General features: G+C 31.0%; 1 long non-coding RNA gene across 1 annotated transcript; it reads left to right on the forward strand.

Annotated features, from left to right (window-relative positions):
- Nucleotides 1-3,138: 3,138 nt before the first annotated feature.
- Nucleotides 3,139-4,383, forward strand: LOC145563919 (uncharacterized). Its single transcript, XR_014094681.1, has 3 exons — nucleotides 3,139-3,449; nucleotides 3,798-3,897; nucleotides 4,201-4,383. It is a non-coding gene; the product is annotated as an uncharacterized LOC145563919 (long non-coding RNA).
- The last annotated feature ends 3,368 nt before the right edge of the window (nucleotides 4,384-7,751 follow it).

Raw genomic sequence — 7,751 nt, forward strand, 5'->3', positions numbered from 1 at the left:
TTTTAACTAAATATTTAGGATAACTTTAATGCATATAAAGGGTAACTTTGGTGCAAATAAAGGGTAACTTTTGTACACAAAAAGGGTAACTTTTGTGCACATAAAGCAATAATAACTAAACATATAAAAAAAACAGAACACTTACATTTATTGAAATTTCTTTAATTTCTTCATCGGTCTTAATACCTTCTGGAAGCTCAAATGCAACAATGCGGCCAGTTGTACCACTTGTAGAAGCACCCTTATCATATCCCAAAGTAGGAGGTTGCTTAAAAACAGTTTCCCTAAAATTAAGCTATGACACAGAATATGTAAAAGTATCCAACGGTCCCTGCCCATAACCACCAGCTTTGATCTCTAACTTAATCCGCTTCTTAATCTTTGCATCCGTCCAATGTTGAATCAAAGGAAGAGTACTACTTTCCTTTTCACCTTGAAAATTTAAACGATGAAAATACATAATTTGCAAAGCCAGCAAACAACCACTAACATTTTGAGCAGTTTCATCATTCTTATACTTTTGAACAGCCTTCTTTAACTTTTTCAAAACATATGAACACCAATTGAAAGTTTTAATTTCATCAACTTCTTCAACAGCTTTCAGCAACTTCAATGAAACAGTCCTATTAGTAGTAGGAGCTAAAAAGCTAGACATTACTTGAAGAACAAAACACCTCTTAAATTCTTCCCCTCCATCAACCAAATCAACCATCTGAGACTCCAATTTTGACAAATGAAGAGGGTGCTTACCAGAAAGACCATAATCAGATCTCCATGCCTGAATGATATATTTATCTACACTTTCATCTTCAGAATTTTTATTAAGTTCAAGAACGCAAATATCACTCAAAGGCAAGCAAAACACATCGCATATATTATTTCTAGTAACAACAAATTCTTTACCAGTAGCAATGGTAAACATGCAGCTACCACCATTGAAGTTTTCAACATGCCAAGGTAGCATTTGACGATTAAGAGTTTTCAATTTCAGATGTAATAAACCACCAAAACCAATTTCTTCAACAGCCTGTTTTTGCTCAAGACTAAAGTTCTGCAACAAGATTTCCAATGAATATGGTCTACACCTTGCAATCAAGCTTCTTTGCTCCCTATATAATAATAATAATAAAAAAAATGTAACTGAAACAATATAAACTAAAAACAAAACATAATTAAAAAATGTAAAAAAAAAACTATGTATGTTTACACGAAAGACTCAGAATCAGAATCAGCAAGCATTTCATAATCAGAATCTTGCACTGTTTTAGCTTTCTTAGGTACAATTTTGGCCTTCTTAGCAACTATTTTGGCCTTCTCAGACTCTGGTTTGGCATTCTTAGAAATAATTAAGCCCTTCTCAGGAATTGTCACGGCCTTTTTAGGTACTGCTTTGCTCTTCTCAGCAACTGTCTTGGTCTTTTTAGGTACTACTTTGCCCTTAGCAGGCTCTTTAGGCATTGCTTTTCCCTTTGAAGGCAATTTATAACGATATCCACCTATTGAAGCACCTGTATCTAATTAATATAGAAAAATAGCCATACATTACAAATTCACAAAGTACTCATGGAAAAATTCAGAATATATGCATAATGACCCTTTTAAATGCATAAAGTGACCCTTTTAATAGCATAAAGTGACCCTTTTAACCACAACAAGTAACCCTTTTAACAGCACAAAGTGACCCTTTTAACATCATAAAGTGACCCATTTAATAGCATTGTGACCCTTTTAACCACAAGTAACACTTTAAAGACCATAAAGTAACCCTTTAAATACCATAAAGTGACCCTTTTAACAGCATAAAGTGACCCTTTTAACAGCATATAAATGACACAAATTACTATTACTCAAACACAATGCACATATTCCTGTTACTCATACACAGATGCACAAACACAATGCAGATATGCCTACTATACTCATAATCTAACTAAAACATAAAATCAAAACCTAAAATCAGTTTAATTAGCATTCTCCACCTAAAACCTAACATACAAAATTTGAAGAATAATAAGCAATGAATAAAAATTCTGAAAACAAACATGCACTATTAAAAAAACAAACAAACATGTATAACAAATTTTGAACCAATTATAAACAATGAACAATGAACAATGAAAAATAAAGCAAAATTAAACATAATAACTTCAAAATTCAAATTCAATTATCATAATATGCATAAAAAAATCAACTGAAAACTATAAAAAATAACATGCACTACTAATTCGACATAAATAAGCAAAAAATAAATTGAAAAATCTGAAAAAATGATGAAAAATTAAAGTAAGCACACCTTTTTCAGCATCTACAGATGTATAACAACACCACAACACACGTACAAAAATTTTGAACCAATTATATACAATGAACAATTAAATAAAGCAAAATTAAACATAATAACTTCAAAATTCAAATTCAATTATCATAATCTGCATAAAAAAAATCAAGTGAAAACAATAAAAAAATAACATGCACTACTAATTCGACATATATAAGCGAAAATTCAATTGAAAAATTTGAAAAAATAATGAAAAATTTAAGTAAACACACCTTCTTTAGCATCTACAGACTTCTTTGTACTCTTCTTCTTCACCATTGCAAAATCAAAGACTACGAAAATCGAAAACAAAATCAAAATAAAAAAACCTAAAAATCAAAGAATCAAAACAACTTAAACTAACAAAAATCGCAAAAAAAATAAGTAAACGAACCTGAATTGAGCAAGTAACAACTTCACAAGTGAAAGAGAAGAGAGAAAAAGCTCGAAAATCACCAATTGAGGAGAGTAAAAGAGATCAAAATCGCCAGTTATAGAGAGAGAGTAGAAATTCAGAGAAAAATCAAGGAGAGAGAAATAATAGGTGAATGAATGAGAAAGAGAGAGAAATAACTTCTATATTTTGGCAATAATAAGTGCGGCACGTGCGGGATAGAAAATTGAACAGTTATTGCTCTCCAAAACTGCCGCCACTCACTAAATTAATGTAAACCCGTATTTATTAAACATTTGTGTTTATTATTATTTTAATGAAAAGTGACTTTGTAATATAGAGCGCCTGTCTTAGGTAACAGCTCTATTTGCTTTTAACGTAATAATAAAAAAAATGCTTAAAAAATTATAAAAAAGAAACTGAAAAAAAAACCCTAGAGCTCCTTTGATTTTGCAATCAACCGTTGTCACTCTCATTCCCCTCAAAAAAATTTCTTTCTCACCTCTTTCTACTCCTCTCTTCCTCTTTAGATCTAGATAATTTGTTGAACGAACAGATGAACATGGAGCCTTTCATCTTCTTCTAGCCTACCATAGAAGCGCACTCTGCATTCACCATTGACGTTTCCTCGGGTCCTGGCCTCCTCCTTAGCTAGTTCGATTACTCTACACTCGATTATTGAACAAGCTGATCATGCTAGCTAAGATGTTTCTCTTTGTATCATCGAATATCAATTTGGTAGTTTTTTCATTTTGAATGTTGTAAATGTTGAATGTTTGAGTTGATTTAACTTTATTTTTTCAAATTTATGTAGTTTTGAGTTGATTTAAATTTCTGGGTAATGGATTTGTAGATAGTTTGTGCTGAATTTTTGCGGATTCGGAGATGATTTTTTTATTCGATCTAAAGTTTTCCAGTTGATTCTAATTCTAATTTTGATTTTCATTTTAAATTTCGTTTAAGTTCTCAATTATTTCTGATTTTCATGTTTAGATTTGTTTTTAATTTTCAATTATATTAGATCTAAACTTTCTGATTTTCATTTTGAAATTAATCTAAAGTTTCTGTTTGGTGCGATTTGTTCAGATTTTGTGCATTGATGGTGTGGTTGTGGGTGTTTGGTGCGATTGCTTTGAGTTTTTGTGCCGATGGTGGAAGGATAGAAGCGTTGCTGTAATGGTGGCAGGTTAGTTTCTAATTTTTCATTTTTTATATTTTGTTTTATTGGATTGTTAGAACATATGTGACATTATGAACAGGGTTTATTTTAATTCTTGTGGGATGATATTTTATTGTTGTAATTAAAATTGTATTAAAATCTATTTTTGTTGGGGTGGGTTCTCGGTTTTGAATGAGTCAATTAATTTTATGTTGAATTCGGTGGAGTCATCTGGGTTCTAGCAAGAACGTGATTGAAGTTGTATAAAATTCACTTTAATTACATAGCAATTATTATAGTTTAATCATGTGTTGTTACATGTTTCTACAGATTTTATGAGTGGAAATTTTCTTGGCAATGGCAGGCTTGACTGCTTGGCACATTCGGCTTAATTAGTTTGTATATAGAACTTGTGATGTAAATTTCTTGTAAGGAATTTTATTATTGTAATTGAAATACTTGTAAAGTTTTTTATTTTATTTAATGTTATTGCATGCTAAGGTGTTTTATTTATTGTGTATGAATTATTATTATTATTATTATAATTATTATTATTTAAAAAAAGTAGGAAAAGAGAGCTCCTATCTGTCGTAGGCATTCTCTTTTTATATAGCTATAGAATGCTTATCCTAAGATGACAGCTCTCTTTTCCTTGTTTTTTATTTACTTTGTACCTAGAATATGAAGCGCTTATCTAAGATAGGTGATTCGTATTGTGATAAATATAGAACGCCTCAAAGAGGTGTTCTGTAGACTTTATAAGGCCCCCTGGGAAGAACGCCTCTAAGGCGTTCTATATTGCTTGTGTTTAGGCGTCCTGTATTCCCATTTTTGTAGTAGTGAGTCTAAAATAAAAACCAACTTTTAAAATAAAACTTGAGTTCACAACCTTAAAACAAAAGTAAGATTAAATAATTCACAAGTTGGAATCAATCCAAACATGGCCATTTTTAAAATCCAACCTAAAAATAAACACAACAATGTTAGTCCATAATCAATAATCTAATAATTCAAAGTATAAAACTAGGAAAGCATAACAAGTAACTCTCTGCACTCATTCCCTTTATGCTCTTCATGCTTTAAATACCTATCACTTTCCCTTTATTTTAACCCTCTACTCACCATATAAATGGGTCATAGTATGGGCCAACCAGAGGAAAGCCAAACACAAACACAAAAGTACGAATTAGCAAAAGCTAAGTACATATGTACCACACTAACATGAAATCCTATCATCAACAAAAATAATTAACACATGCTCGCTGTACAATCACAAGTCAACTTACCTTTGACCCATAACTAGCAATATTAGTTATTAAATAATAGCTTGGATTACGCATCGAACGGGTTTCCTTCCTTAAAAATAGCCCATTAAAATAGAGCTTCTAATCAGGGAGCTACCCCAATTAGCACCTACTATGTCACACTTGGTGACGGAATTTTAGCGCATTAATAATAAAAGAAAGTACAGCGTCATGTACCCCTGGCTATGATCAAATATAAAGTCACATAACTCCCCCCATGTGTTTATATTCAAGGTGTATACGTTCCAAGAGTTTTGGTGCGTATCCTCTTACACTTTACGTGATTTACCAATTTAACATGTGATGCCTCCAACCAATCAATCAAGAATAAACAAAACAACATTCAATGCATACTTCCAATTCATTCTTAAATTAATTAGTGAGCACATACGATTTATATTAATTAAGGTTCCTAACTTAGTTTTGTGCACAAAAATGCACGATTACTACCTTGGTGCATAGAATGCACTAATAAAATTCCTTGACTCAATCTTAACTTACTTGAGCGAGTAAATAAATAAACTAGATTCTTGACTCAGCACCAATAATAAATGGGTGAGAATTAAATTCATGAATCATGCTCAATATTTCTAATTATAGCTCTTTTAAACATAGATAAGCCTTGCTTATAAATTTCATGCTTCCTTGATACTTGAAAATAAAACATACTTCCATGATTCTTACATATTCAACTTGTATTATACTTCAAATAACATATTTACATGCTTGCACAATAATTCATGTTCATCCAACATAAATTTCCAAGCATATAATATAACCAAACATGCTACAACTAATTCATCACTTGAATCATAATTCACAATCCGAACATGATACTACTCATACACAGACATTCTTGTGCACATACGTACCTTGAATATTGCCTAACGTCGGTCACACTCGCTAGAAATCACCTACCTCAAAGCTTCCTACAAATAAAAATACATAAGTATAATTAATCCACTATTCTCAAAAATTTTCAGCAGCTATAATACTCTTTAAACTTTACTAATCAACCCAATTTGATGACATAAAAGCCATAAAACATTAAGTGGGTACTTTAAATCCTTTCAAAAAGAGTTAGTTTTCATGACTTAAATAAAATTCCAGCATTCTTATTTAATACTTCTTCCGTTTTTTTTAGTTGACACTGTTTAACTTTTGCACTATTTACACAACACGCTTTGACTCGCTTTTGTGGTTCATAGATACGATAAAACATATTCATGTGGGATCTTGTTTGAATAGTTTCAATGTATATTTTATTAATATCCATTTTTTATAATTTTACAATGTTGATAATTAGAGATATTAATCGTTAAAAATATGCGTTGGCAAGAGTGATAATAGAAAGGTGTCAACTAAAAAGAACAGAGAAAGTATAAAACATCACTTTTAGACTAAGAAATCATATTTAAATCATTAGAACCTTTTTCCCTTTTATGGCTAATTAAACCCTAACTCAATAATTAAAAAATAGTGTGTATAAATAAATTATAGCATTAAATTGAGGGCTTTAAACTTATTAAAAACATGTTTAAACCATAAATTAATCAATAACAACAACATATCATCAATCCCTAACCTATTACATAAAATCCCCAATTTCTAGGGTTCATAATTTAGGGTTCTTGATTAAAAAAATCTGAAATTTATACGAATAATTTAACAACATCATAAACCCAAAATCAATACTAAAACATAACTAAAATCATGCTTTTAAAATAACAAAACAATAGAATTAAATTAGGAAGAGAAAATAGTTTTTTTTTTCTTTCTTTCTATTATTTTTTTTATAAACTACCAAAAACCGAATGACATGGGGAAAACTAGGTTGTTGTCTTAACTAATCTTCCCTATGGTCAAACATAATTTTTAATCAATCAACTTACTAAAATACTAGTATAATGGCAAGCTAAGAGGTCGAACCACTAGGAATGGAGGGTTAGATGCTATAGTCTTTCGTTAAGTTACTTCGAAGACAATGAAATGTTTGGTGTAAACTAAAATTAAACGACTAATCAAGTACGGGAAATCAATATCACAAGCACTAGGGACTTAGAATCCACATACACTCACAATAGAAATGCCAATTGGATGGGAGATTGATTAATCAAACATTACAAGGGAAAATAGCAATTGCAATCAAGAGGACTCGATAGGCTATTTTCTAGGCATCAAACTAGGGGTCTCTACAAATGACTAGCTAGGAACATCACAAATCAAGCTCAATCGATAAACGTAATCTCCAAATCAATGTGTCGTGTCATTGGAGAATCACAATGCATTCTAGCTTGAGAAACAAGGTTGATTACTCCTTACAAATCAAACACATGCACAATTCTGTTTACCGATTTAATCACAACATCATGCACAAATCCACCAATTAGCTATGATCTATCATTTATGCATGCTTCACCATATCCCTAGCAATGAATCTGCTCACTACACATTGTGGGAATGAAAAACAAAACAAAAGAAATCACAATGATTATCATCTCAAACTCAATCAAGTAGAAAATCCAATCAATTACACTATCAATCTTAAATTCAAGCAAATCAAGCACTCTATCATGA

Source organism: Chenopodium album, chromosome 10, assembly GCF_948465745.1.
Source record: "Chenopodium album chromosome 10, dcCheAlbu1.1, whole genome shotgun sequence".
In the NCBI taxonomy this organism is placed as follows: Eukaryota; Viridiplantae; Streptophyta; class Magnoliopsida; order Caryophyllales; family Amaranthaceae; genus Chenopodium; species Chenopodium album.